Source organism: Carlito syrichta, unplaced genomic scaffold, assembly GCF_000164805.1.
Source record: "Carlito syrichta isolate Samal-C Ts95f unplaced genomic scaffold, Tarsius_syrichta-2.0.1 Scaffold148917, whole genome shotgun sequence".
NCBI lineage: Eukaryota > Metazoa > Chordata > Mammalia > Primates > Tarsiidae > Carlito > Carlito syrichta.
This window is the reverse complement of record NW_007093013.1, coordinates 135,415-150,265: the sequence shown is the minus strand read 5'-3', so window position 1 is coordinate 150,265 and position 14,851 is coordinate 135,415. Positions and strand designations below refer to the sequence as shown.

The 14,851-nt window shown below is 39.1% G+C and overlaps 1 protein-coding gene across 1 annotated transcript in view; it reads right to left on the bottom strand.

Annotated features, from left to right (window-relative positions):
- LMBR1 (limb development membrane protein 1) overlaps positions 1-14,851 on the bottom strand; it is a 131,846-nt gene that overhangs the window by 9,869 nt on the left and 107,126 nt on the right. The gene's annotated exons all lie outside the window — the stretch shown is intronic.

Sequence of the window (14,851 nt, the reverse complement as noted above, 5' to 3'; positions counted from 1 at the left end):
AGGTCGAGGATGCGGTGGCCGGGAGCGGCCACTGCACTCCAGTCTGGGCGACAGAGTGAGACTCCAACAACAACAGCAAAAAATATATATATATATATTTTTTTTTTTTACAAGTTTTATATGTCAATGATGCCTCCATAAATCTGCTAAAAAACAACAGCATAAAGTCTGACTGGAAAGAAATGGAAGTATATTGTTGTAAGGTTCTTATATTAAGTGGTATGATATCGTTTGAAGGTAGACTGTGATAAACTATACTATAAACCTTACTATACTATAAACTCTAAGGGAGTTATTCAAATTACAAAACAAGAGTTACAGAAAATAGGCCAACAGAGGGAAAAAAGCAAAATCATCTCTTTTTCAAATGCAATTTATCTGGAAGAATGCAGATAAAGAGAAAAAAGGAAATAAAGAAGAGATGGGACAAATAGAAAACAAATACCAAGATGGTACATTCAAACAGAATTATATCAATACTTATATTCAATGTAAATAATCACATTCAATGTAAATCACATTCAATTTTAAAACAAAGATTGACGGGTTAGATAAAAATCCAAGACCCTACTGTATGATGTCTACAAGGAAGCACTATTTAAGTACAAAGACACAAACAGGTTAAAAGTATCAAAGGAACAAAGCATACTAGTTAAAGAAACTGAAATGGTAATACTAACATAACACAAAGTAAGTTTCAGAGCAAAGAATATTACCAGGCATACAGAAGATTAGCGCCATATCATAGTTATAAAGGGATCAATTCATCAAGAGGATATAACAACCCTAAGCATTTATGCATGTAATACCAGAGCTTCAAAATACAGGAACCAAAAACTTACATAAGTGTAAGAGGGAACAGACAAATCCACAATTATACTCAGAGATTTCAAAACCCTTCTCTCTATAACTGATAAATCAAGTGGACAATAATACAGAAGATGTGAGTAGCATAACCAGTCATTATAAAACATGCTAACCATCAGTAGCAGAATAAACCTTGTTTTCAACTGCATACTAAAGACAGACCATATTCCGAGCTATAAAGCAAGTCTCAATAAGTCCAAAATGATTCAAGTCATAGTACATTCCCTCACCACAATGGAATCAGTAATAGACAAATTAAATTAAAAATCAGTTTCAGACAAATCTCTGTAACATCCCCAAATATTTGGAAACTAAATGACATACTTCTAAATAACCTATGGATCAATGAAGAAATAGAAAAGAAAGTCAGAAAATATTCTGAATTGAATGAAAATGAAAATATATAAAAATGTGAGGGATACAGACAACAGTACTTGGAAGGAAATGTATAGTGCTAAGTGCCAATTTTGGAAAATAAAAAAAGTATATCTCAAGTCAGTGACTTTAGCTTCAATTTTAAGAAAGAAAAACCAGAAAAAGTGAATCCCAAAGAAAGCAGAAGAAAAGAAATAATAAAGATAAAAGCTAAATCAAAGGACTAGTAAATAAAAAAAAAAATAAAGAAAAACAAATGAAACTGAAAGCTGGTCCTTTGAAATTATCAATAAATCTCCAGTCATACTGTGCAGGAGGAAAAAAAAGACAGAAGACACAAATCATTGCTAGCAGTTACAAGAGGTGATATCACTGATTCTGTATACAGTAAGGGAACTTTATGCAAATAAACTTGACAACTTAGATGAAACAGACAAATTCCTCAAAAGACACTAACAAATTTCACTCAAGAAGAAATAGATAACATAGTAGCCCTCTATGCTAAAATCCTTTCCACAAAGCAAATTCCAGGCCCAGATAGCTTTACTGATAAAACCGTATCCAGCATTGAAGGACCAAAAAAAAAAAAAAAATCAGTTCTACTAAAACACATCCAGAAAACTGAAGAGGAGGTAGTATTTCTGAATACTTTCAATGAGGATAGCATTACTCATATATAAAAATCAGGTAAAAGATACTAACAAGCAAAGGGAGCCACAGACTAATACAATCATATACACAAATGCAAAAATCCAAGCAAAATTTTATCAAATTCAACCCAATAATATACTAAGGGATAATACATCATGACAAAGTGGGTTTTATCCCAAGAACACAAGGTTGGTTTAACATTTGAGAGTTATTCAATAAAATTTAGCATATTGCAGATAATGTAAGAAAAACCATGATTATCTCAATAGATTTTTTAAAAAGCACGTAACAAAATTTAACATTCATTCCTGATTAAAAATTCCAGCAAAGTGAAAAATAAGTGAACTTTCTCAACCTAGCAAAGGACTACAAACAGCAGCAACAAAACTCTACAGTGAATATCACAGTTAATAGCGAAAGGCAGAACACTTTCCCCAGCATGATGAGGAATAAGTTAAGAATGTCTACTCTCACCACTTCTATTTGGCATTGTGTTGGAGGCTCTAGAAAATGAAATAGGCAATGAAAATAAATAAAAGCATTCACATTGGAAAGTAAGAAGTAAAACTGTCTTTATTTGCAAACGTCATAATCAACTAAGAAGAAAATTCATTGACCCACAAAACTACTAGAATTAATAAAAGAGTTTAGCAAGGTTGCAAGGTAGGAGATCAGTATTTTAAAAAATCAACTGTATCTCTGTGTATTAGCAATGAACCATTAGAAACTGAATTTTTTTTTAAATGCCATTTTCAATAGCATCAAATGGGCAAGACCTGAACAAAAAAGACTACAAACAAATAAGACATTATGACCAGCCTGGACAATATGGCAAGATATCGTCTCTACAAAAAAATACAAAAGTTAGCTGGATGTGGTGGTGCACCCCTGTAGTCCCAGCTACTGGCAAGGTTGAAGAAGATCACTTGAGCCCGAGTTTGAGGCTGCAGGGGGCCATGATTTTGCTATTTCACTCCAGCCTGCCACAACAGAGTAAGACCCTTACTCAAAAAAACAAGACAAATTTTAAAAAACTCAATCAGTATTTATCATAGAGACTAAAACACTCAAATATTGTAAAAGTGCTCATCATTTTCAACTTGTTGTATAGATTCGATACAATTTCAATCAAAATCCTAGCAGAGCTTCTGTAAAAAAAGACAAGCTAATTTTAAAAGTTGTGTGAGAATGTAAAGGACTTAGAATAACTAAAAAAGAGGAACAAAGCTAATGAATTTATACCATGTGATCTCAAGTCTTATGATCAACCCATAGTAATTCACATAGTGTAATACTGATGTAAAGAAGAAAGACACTAATGGAACAAAATAGAGTCCACAAAGAGAACCAAACCCAAACATATATGGACCATTGCTTTTCAATGGAAGTTCAAAGGTAAATCAGTGGAAGATGAAGATTTTTCAAGCAACAGTATTAGAATAACTGGCTGTTCATATGACAAAAAAAATTTGCAATCCATACCTCACATTATATACAAAAATTAACTCCAAATGGACATGAACAATTGTATAAAAACTAAAAGTATAACATTTCTAGAAGAAAATATAGAGGACAATATTTGTGATCTTGGGTTAGAAAAAGATATAGTGAACTGTGACACCAAAAGTATAATCCATAAAAGAAAATTCAATATATTTGACACTATCACACATAAGAAAGTCTGTTCTTTTCAAGACACTATTAAGATAATAAAAGATAGGTCACTGAATGGAAGAAATGCCTGCAAACAACTTTATATAGAACTTTTATCAAGGATATGTAAACAGCACTGAAGAATAAGAAAATAAATCCAACCTTTTTTTTTTTTTTTTTTGAGTTGGAGTCTCACTCTGTCGCCCAGACTGGAGTGCAGTGGCCGCTCCCAGCCACTGCAGCCTCAACCTGCTGGGCTCCGGCGATCCTTCCGCCTCAGCCTTCCAAGTAGCTGGAATTACAGGCATGCACTACCACGCCCGGCTGATTTTTTGATTTACTGTAGAGATGAGGTCTCGCTGCCCAGGCAGGTCTCGAACCCGCGGGCTCAGGCAATTCACTCACCTCAGCCTCCCAAAGGCGTGGGATTACAGGCTGAGTCACCGAGCCCGGCTTAAATCCAACCTTTTAAATGAGTAAAAGATCTGAATACATATTTCACCAAAGAAAATACATAGATGGCAAATAATTACATCAGTCATCAGAGAACTGCAAGTCAAATCCACAAAAAGACACTATTACATACCTAATAAATGCCTAAAACTCAATGAGTATATCAAGTATCAGTGAAGATGTGGAGGAACCAGAATTCTCATACACTCCTGGTGGGAATGTAGAATGGTACAAACACTTTGGAAAAATGAAACATACACCCAGACATTGCGATTCCAATTATTATTTACCCAGTAAATATGAAATGAAAGCATACATCAACTTGGATTTGAATATTTGTAGCAGCTTTACTTGTAAAAGCCAAAGTTGTAAACAACTCAAATGTACTTCAGTGGGTGAACAGATAAACAATTATGATATATACATACAATGAAATATACTCAGCAAAAAAATGAACTATTGATACACGTAACATTATGAGTGTGTCACAAAATAAATATGCTGAGTGAAAGAAATCTGAAAAACAACAGTACATATTATATAATTTCATATATATAACATTCTAGGGAGTATAAACCAACTTAAAGTTAGGAAAAGCAGACCCACACGTGTGTTTTAGAATGGCCAAAATCCGGTCTGGTGTGGTGGCTCAGCCTGTAATTCCAGCACTTTGGGAGGCCGAGGTGAGGGGACTGCCTGAGCCCACGGGTTGGAGACCCGCCTGGGCAACTTGGTAAGACCTCATCTCTACGATAAATCAAAAAATTAGCTAGGCGTGGTAGAGCGTGCCTGTAGTCCTGGCTACCTGAAAGTCTGAGGCAGAAGGGCTGCCTGAGCCCAGCAGGCTGAGGCTGCGTGGCCGCAAGCATGCCACTGCATTCCAGTCTGGATGATGGAGTCAGACTCCCGACTTAAAAAAAGAAAAGAAAAGAAAAGAATGTCCAAAACCAGAACACCGACAACACCAAACGTCCATGAGGATGTGGAACAGGAACTGTGATTCATTACTGGTAGAAATGCAAAATGGTAGGACCACTGTGGAAGATAATTTGGCAGTTTCTTTCGTTCGTTTGTTTTAAACAACACTAAACATACTCTTACCAGCAGGAGGAGAGTTGCCTTGGAGGCTGGGTCTTGGGTCAAGTGATATCTCTTATGACTCGGGGATGAGTTATTAACTGAATGCAAGCTACCAGGACCGACTAGATAGCCAGGCAGGCTGCCATAGTCAGGATGGGGGAGGAAGCCTTGATTGAACTGGCCACTTGGATTATGCTTCCCCTGTGCTGAGACCTCAACACAGCAGTGGTTGTCCCTCACCAGGGTATTTCCCCTGAGGCCTGGGGACTTTTCCACTACTTTCATCAGGACTGATACATACAACCGCCACTAGGGGGCCTGAGCACAGGCCTGCCTGGTCCAGCTCTGCCTAGCTTTGCACCCCACAACAGAGATAGAACATGGGATCCAGGCTTCTGGGTGTTCCACAACCCAATCCACCGCTTAGTACACCAAGTTCTTCTCCCAGGAAACAGAAGTCAGGCAGAAATCCTATCAGTACCACTGCAGCTGATTCTAACCTGAAAAAGCCATCTACTTACCTGGAGGCCAGCCTGCAAAGAACATTGCAACAATTCTAAACACAAGCACAGAGCATGGGGACTAGAAGATCATCCCACAACCACTGCTATCACCATTGCCCATGACACCTCAGTTGCCCAGGAGGTTGAGGGCCTGCTGACCTGCCCATTACAGCCATTACTAGAACTGGCATCCCAGAAAGTCAATCAGAGCCCAAGGCAATCTACAGATTCAATGAAATCCCTATCAAAATACTGCCATTTTTTCACAGAATTAGAAAAAAACTACTTTAAAATGCATATGGAATGAAAAAAATAGTCAGAATAGCCAAAGCAATCCTAAGGAAAAAAAAAAGCTGGAGGTATTATATTATCTGACTTCCAATTATATTACAAGTATATAGTAACCAAAACAGCACAGTACTGGTACAACAATAGATACATAGATCAATGGAATAGAACAGAGAACCCAGAAATAAAGTCACATATTTATAGCCAACTGATCTTTGACAAAGTTGACAAGAACAGACACTGGGAAGGGTGCCCTTTCTAATAAATGGTACGAGAAAAACTACAAAAGAATGAAATTGGACCCCTATCTCTCACCATATATGAAAATCACACGAAAAATCAAAAGCTAAGTTGTGTTTATCATGAAATGATGGTGCAGAGGGGAACATGGGAGCAGTGTAAAGGAGAAAAGACAAGTCTATGAGACCAAAAGAAAATGTATGGAGATGATGGATACATTCACTATCTTGATTGTGGTGATGGTTTTACAGGCATACACATAAGTCAAAACTGATCATGTTAAATATGTACAGTGTATTGTGTGTCAATTATACCTCAATAAAGCTATTAAATGCATTTATTAGGCTTCAGACTATATACCCAATATCATGTGTGAATATATTAAAGTACAGTTGTATCAATTAGATTTAATTAGAAACTCTGTATTTATGTATTTGTTTTTATGTTACAAGTTAAATTTGTAAAGAGTTTTTGAGTCCCTTCCATATTCCTAACACTATACATGTACTATAGGAGTTACGGAATATGTTAAGACATCCATTCCCTTCATGGAACTGACAGTCTTCCTACGAAGAAAATACTTTCATAACATGCATCATTTCCAGCATGACTAAATGTCTGTGTACAGTTAAATGAGATGGGGAAGCGAGAAGCACATAAATCCCCTACAGCATACGTGAGCGAAGCACTATGTGGCAGGCCATCCCTTTCTTCAAGGAGTATACAGCTTAATGGAAGGGAAAAGAGTAAGCCATTACAATATAATGTGGTAAGTGACCCAGCATATGTATGGAGGACTTTGTCAGTGTTAGGAGAGTGCACAGGAGGGATACCTGAGGGGGCAGGAGGGAGGAAGGTTCAAAGAAAAAAATCTATGACGTTTACAGATGAGCTGAGTCTTGAATGACATGCTGGGTTTTAAGAAGGAATGGGTGACGAGGAAAATTATTCTTGGTAGACGATGCAAGATGTTCAAAGACATAGAAGGCAGAGCAGCCATGCTTTGTTCCCAACACACCTGAAGAATTTACCTTTGTTAACAATGACACATAATGTGAGGTTTGGAATGGCAAGAAAGAGATACAGGCAGAGTTTAGGTACAGAAGATCTTATTTATGTGCAATCTTAAGGAGATTGGACATTATTAGAATGGCAAAAGTCATTTGGAACAGGAAATGACAGGACCACATTTTCACTGTGTGTGTGTTAGTGGTGGAGATTGGACTGGTCCTTAAATAATAAGTAGACACTGAAGAGAAAGAAGAGACAAGGGAGGTGCTTCAAGGTAGGACTCTATCTGCACCAAACACTACCTTCAATGCTCCCTGCACCTGCTTCTTCTTCCCTTATCAAGCACGTGGCACTGTGAAGACAAATGTGAACACTCAAAGATTGACTTACAGTGTTAAAAACAGTTAGGCCTTGGCATTAAATTGCCATGTCAAGGAAACAGGGAAGAGGACAAATATTTAATAAGCAAAAATCTTTTTAAAAAATTTACTGAGATTAAAGTTACATAACACAAAATTAACCATTTAAAAATTAAAAATTCAAGGGCAGTGGATACATTCACAATGTTATATTACCTTTGGAGTAACCTGTATCACTCCAAAGTGAAACCCTGTATCCATTAGGCAGCTTCTCCCCATTACCCCTTACCCAAGTTGTTGGCAACTAGTAATCTCCTTTTCATCTCTGAATTTTCCTATTCTGGATATTTTATATAAACAGGAATCATACATTTTGACTTTTTGTAACTGGCACTTGCATAATGTTTTCAAGGTCCATCCATGTAGCATGTATCAGTAAGTCATTCCTTTTTGCTTTTTTAAATTGTAGTTAAAAAAAAAACCAAATAAAATTTACGAATTTAGCCATTTTTAAGTATTCACTCCCAATTTCTTCTACTCCCTAGTTCCTGGCAACCCATGAACTACACTACTCTAGGTACCTCTTATAAGTAGAATCACACAGTATTTGTCTTTCTGTGACTGGTTTATTTCACATAGATGCCATTCCTTTTATGGTTAAATATGTTACAATCTGTTCATCCATTTGTTCAATGATGGACACTTTGGTTGTTTCCACCTCGTGGTTATTGTTGTAAGGATGTTTTATAATACAATGAGAATACTTGGTCAAAAAAATCTTAGAATAAGGAAATAAAGACAACCAGGACAAAAGCAAGACAACTGAAATAACTTAGCTCATCTATTCTGAGAACACAATCCACCTTCCACATGGTGGCACCCACTGACATTACAAATATTTAACAACTAGATACTGTGAGGGATAAAAAGATGCAGAAAATATGCTCTTGTCCTTTAAGGAACATAAAGTTTCTTGGGATAGTCAATGCACATAGATAAGTACAATACAAGGCTGAAAGAGGCACTCTCATGTGTGACATAGGATTTGACTCAGCGAAACAGAATGGGAAAAATATGGATGGCAGAGAAAGGTTAAGGAGCAACTGTAGAACAATGTGAACTGGCACATAGAGATGGGAAATATATTTGCAAATATCAAATCAATGTTAGTCATTTTTATTTACATGCTCCAATTTCATTTTGTTCTAATCTATGGCAATTTAATTTAGTAGTCCAGATGAACTAGAGTATTTGAACTTGAATACAGACTATACAAAATCCAATGGAAGAATTATAAGCAGCCGGGCACAGTGGCTCATGCCTGTAATCCCAGCACTCTGGGAGGCGGAGGTGAGAGGACTGCCTAAGGTCAAGGGTCCGAGACCAGCCTAGGCAACTTGGCAAGATCTTGTCATTACAATACATTTAAAAAAAATTAGCTGGGTGTGGCGGCATGCACCTGTGGTTCCAGCTACTTGGAAGGCTGAGGCAAAAGGATTACCTAAGCCCAGCAGGTCAAGGCTGTGGAGGCCATGAATGTGCCACTGCATTCCAGCCTGGGTGACAAAGTGAGACCCCAACTCAAAAAACAAAAAAAGAATTATAATCAGAGTCCAAGAAAGAAATTTAAATTATAATTTTCAAACAAGTGAATGTCTAAGCCCTCCAATGTGGATGGTAAATGTCTACTCTCTTCCTGAAAACACTCTCCAGAGATGGGTCTCCACATTGTCTCCCAATCATATTTTCTCACTTGGAAAATTAAATATATCTGCAGTTATCTTGGTTTAGTTTCACGCATTCTTACTCTACTCTCCTCAGAAATAAAAAAAGAATGAGCGTCATTTTTTAAAAAAATCAATGAAGCCCTTCCCAGGAAGAAGCTGCCAGGAGAGACTGCCAGTTCTGGGTTCTGCCTCACCACAGCAGCACCTGGCTGAACTCTGGCAGCAAGGGCTGCAGAGGGAGCACAGCGAGGGAGCCCAGGGGCAGAGCCCCACTAGAGAAGACAAAGAGGCACCCTGACATGATCTTGAAAACTGGGCAGGGAAGTATTCCAGATTGCTCTCCACAGAGCGACAGACCCGAACCGATCTCTGTGACCGGCAGATTAATTACTCAGGGGTTGATCATGACCCAGAGGGAATATCCTGAAATCACAAACTCCAGAGGGACAAGATGAGTGCTAAGCCTCAGGCGCCCCATCCCCTACCCTGATTCAGCTGCAGTACAAAGGGTGTGAACAGAAAAGGATGAGGAAGATCTCCAAAGAGATCAATGGTGAGTTGGGAGCTGACTCAACTCCCTCCTCCCAGCAACCCTCTGAGCATCAGCCTCACACGTTGGGGAAAGACTGAGAAGGACGAACCCAGGAGGAGCCTGGACCTCAGCCGCAATAAGAGGACTCCACTCCAGGATAAGCATGGCTGAGGCACCAACCACCAGTACCTGGGGAAGAAACAATCCAGTACTTCCCCACTGGAGAGGATCCCACTGACCATACTAGAGTGGGAGGGGAGGACTAAAGCCCCACCTACCCCCATTGCTCCTTCCTCCTTTCCTGGGCCAGACACGGGGGAGACTGAATGAGGCCGAAGCTCTGCAGGAGATAGGAGAGGGGCAGCTGAGAGGAACAATTCCAGAACCTGTCACAAGAGGGAGGCTTTTTTTATTTTTTAATATTTTCCATTTGTACATAAATGTGTATGTGAGGTTTTTTCTGCATCACCCCAACTCTCCCTTTTTTTCCTCTTTCTTCTTTTGTTTTCTGTTTATGTGTGTACATGAAGAATTGAGTGTTCATTGTTCAGATTTTTTTGTTTTTGCTTTTTTGTTCTCTTGTTTTTAGTTCTATGTGTGTGTGAATGCATGTGTGAGGGTTTGATTTGAATTGCTTTTTTGTTTTTCTTCTCTTTTTTTTTTTGTTCTTTTTCTCCTCCTTTCATTTTAGGTTGGGTGCGTATGTGTGTGCTTGGTTTTCCTGGGTTTTTTTGTTATTGTTTGTTTTGTTGTTATTCCAGTTTGTTTTAGTGTGTGTGTATGCTTAATTGCTTTTTGCTTTGGTTTCTGCTCTTGTTTTTCTGAGCTTTTTACAATTTTTTTCTTTAAAATTTGTCCATCTTATTTCATTCTACTTTTCTCTGTTCTCCTCATTGCTGTTACTGTATCTTGGACTCAGGGGTACATATATACATACCCAGTGCACTGTCAAAGAGAGTGGTGGTGGGAACTGGGTCTCAGGGAGCCCATACCACAATCAGTGAACACTGTGATTTGCAAATAGTTTCTGAATCCTACCCTGCCCATGCTCCACGTTATTTGACTCACAAAATTACAAGAGACAGCAAAGCTTCCCACTCACAGCTCTGTTTCAAAAGAGAACAAATGCAGAGCCCTGAATAGGAAAGAACAGAGGGCTGAGCAAACATCAGAATTGAAAGCCTCTCCCACTGCCACAGAATAATGGAACTAAAGAGAAAAGAAAGAGATCTGTCACAAATGAGGAAAATCAACAGAGAAACACAGGTAATTTCCAGTGTAACAAAGAGAAAACACCTGAAAAATCAGATCCTGGAGCCCAAACAATGGAAGTCACCACCGACTGGCTCCAGAATAAAACAGGAATTAGGGAATGGATGGAAAGAGTGAATAGGACTCAAGAAAAACAAGATACAACACTGAAAGAACTTGTAACAGAGATTCTGGCCATAAAAGTTTCATCCAGGAAATAAATAATAAGATGACAACATGGAAAGCAGAATTAATCAAGCAGAAGAAAGAATTTCTGAACTTGAAGACCAAAACATGGAATTAACCCAGTCTGTAAAAAACATAGAAAGAAAACTCACAGCCGGGCTTGGTGGCTCAGCCTGTAATCCCATACCTTTGGGAGGCTGAGGTGAGTGGATTGCCTGAGCCTGCAGGTTCGAGACCCGCCTGGGCAATGAGACTTCATCTCTACAATAAATCAAAAAATCAGCCGGGCATGGTAGCGCATGCCTGTAATTTGGGGTACTCAGAAGGCTGAGGTGGAAGGATCGCTGGAGCCCAGCAGGTTGAGGCTGCAGTGGCCGGGAGCGGCCACCGCACTCCAGTCTGGGTGACAGAGTGAGACTCCAACTCAAAAAAGAAAGAAAGAAAGAAAGAAAACTCAGCAAGAAAAAACAAGAGATGTCCAAGAGGCCAAACCTATGCCTGATTGGTATCTCAGAAGAAGGAAGGGGAATGGAGAACACCCTCACAAGACATCAAATGAGAAGACCAACCCCTAGACACATGGTAGTTCGCCTATACAAAGCAAGCACAAAAGAAAAAATCTAAAAGGCAGCAAGAGAGAAAGGTCAGACTACCTAATGGGGAAAACCAATCAGAATAGCAGCAGACCTATTGGCAGAAACAGTACAAGCTAGAAGGGACTGGAGCCCAATATTCAAAGTCCTCAAAGATAAACAATTTCAACCAAGAATTCTTACCCAGCCAAGCTCACAATAGTCACAAAAAAATGAAATACCTCAGCATCTTCCTAACCAGAAAAGTGAAATAGCTTTACAGTGAAAACTATAAAACACTGCTCAAATAAATCCAAGAAGACACAAACAAATGGAAAAATATTGCATGTTCATGGATAGGGAGAATAAACATTGTTAAGATGTCCATCCTACCAAAGGCAATCTACAGATTTAACACAATACCCATTAAATTACCAGCAGCATTCTACTCAGACCTGGAAAGGGCAATACAGGAATTCATATGGAAACAAATGACCATGAATAGCCAAAACAATCCTCAGCAAAAGAAACAAAGTAAAAGGAATCACACTTCCAGACTTTAAACTTTACTGTTAGGCTACAATAATCAAAACAGTCTGGTATTGGTACAATAATAGACATATGGACCAATGGAACAAGATAGAGATTCCAGAAGCAAAACCTCAATTTCTCAACCAACTCATCTTCAACAAAGCCTCCTTCACCAACCACTGGGGAGAGGAGAACCTATTCAGTAATGGTGCTGGGAAAACTGGCTGAACACATGAAGAACATTGAAACAGGACCCCTACCTATCATCATATAAAAAAATCAACTCTAAATGGATCAAAGACCTAAACATAAACCCTCAAACTGTAAGAACATTAGAAAATTGCCAGGCAGAGTAGCTCACGCCTATAATCCCAGCACTTTGGAGCCAAGGTGAGAGGATTGCCCGAGTCGACGGGTTCAAGACCAACCCAGGCAACTCGGCGAGATCTCATCTCTACAATAAATCAAGAAAAATGAGCCAAGTGTGGTAGCACATACCCGTAGTTCCAACTACTTGGAAGGCTGAGGCGGAAGGATTGCCTGAGCCCAGCAGGTCGAGGCTGTGGTAGCTGTAAGTGTGCCACTGCACTCCAGCCTGGGCGCCAGAATGATACTCCAACTCAAAAAAAAATGCAGCAGACACCATTATGGAATTTGGAACTGGCAACCAATTCCTGATCAAAAACTCCAAATGCCCATGCCATAAGAGATAAGATAGATAAGTGGGACCTCAACAAACTGAAAAGCTTCTGTAAAGCAAAAGAAACCATCCAGAGAGCGGGAAGACAGCCCACAGAATGGGAAAAAATATTTGTCAACTGTTTATCTGACAAAGGTCTAACATCCAGGATCTACAAGGAACTTAAACATGCTGAAAGGAAAAAACAAGTAGCCCCATTAAAAAGTGGGCAAAAGACATGTATAGAAACTTCTCAAAAGAAATACACAGGCAGCCAACAAACTCATGAAAAAGTGCTCAGTCTCACTAATCATCAGAGAAATACAAATCAAAACCACATTGAGATACCACCTAACCCCAGTAAGAATGGCCATCATTAACAAAACAAACAACAACACACGCTGGCAAGGATGCAGTGAAAAAGGAATGCTTCTGCACTGCTGGAGGGAATGCAAACTAGTGCAGCCTCTTTAGACAGTGTGGCAATTTCTAAAAGAACTAAACATTGACCTTCCATATGACCCAGAAATCCTTCTACTGGGAACATATCCAGAAGAACTCAAATCATTCTGCAAAAAAGATATCTGCACACACGTTTATTGCAGCACTATGCACAATAGCAAAAACATGGAACCAACTGTGCTGCCCATCAAAATGGACTGGATTAAAAAGATGTGGTAACATATACAGAGAATATTACGCAGCCAAGAAAGACAAACATATGGACTTCACAGCAACTTGGATAGATTTAGAGTCTATCATACTCAGTGATCTATTACAGAAACAAAGAAACAGAGTACCACATGCTCTCACTCATAAGTGGACCCTGATCATTTGCCATAATACTATAAGAAAGGGATTGGCAGTAGCGGGATACTGTCAGGGTGGGGAGGGAGTCACAACATCAATTAGGGTACCTGATCTCAAACCAGGCAAAGTGGGGACCAAAGGGAGGCCCCAACATTACCTGTACATTGACCACTTGTATACTTAATCCTGAATTGTACCCACATCTTTAAAATAAAAATATTTAAAAAATAAAAAAAGAACACTTGCTTATAATCCACTTCATGAACATTTTTCTCACAATGAAATATTAAAATAAAATCATCCGGGTTCGGTGGGTCAGCCTGTAATCCCAGCAGTTTGGGAGGCCTACGTGAGTGGATTGCCTGAGCCCGCGGGTTCGAAACCCACCTGGGCAACTTGGCGAGACTTCATCTCTACAATAAATCAAAAATTAGCTGGGCGTGGTTGCGTGTGCCTGTAGTTCCAGCTACTTGTAAGGCTGAGGCGGAAGGATCACCAGAGCCCAGCAGGTTGAGGCTGCAGTGCCCAGGAGCGGCCATTGCACTCTAGTCTGGGTGACAGAGTGAGACTCCAATTCAAAAAAATAAAAAATAAAAAAACAAAAAATAAAATAAAATCATACACTCAGCTCTCTGCTTTTGATGCTATACATGTCTCTTTTCATTTTTTTAAAGAGAAGATGGGAAGGAAGAGATGCACGTGATAAATATTAACAAGATGAAACTGAGTACTGCTCTTAGGCATTGGTGCAAGAAAATAAATGCATTTACTGTGATTCTCAAGTTTCTGGTCCCATGGATAGAAAGTATCCTGAAGATAATGAAAGGGAATACAGGAAGGAGGAAGACAGAAAGTGTGGGAAAGAGGGAGAGGAGGAGAGGGAGAGGAAGAGAGAGAGAGCAAGAGAGAGAATATGATGGGTTCTGTTATAGAAACCACCAGTATGAGAAGACAGTGGGACACCTGTACATAACACAGAATTACAGATCTGGATTCCTCTGTTTTTAGCTTTCTTTTTTTTTTTTTTGAGTTCGAGTCTCACTCGGTTGCCCAGACTGGAGTGCAGTGGCCGCTACTGGCCAC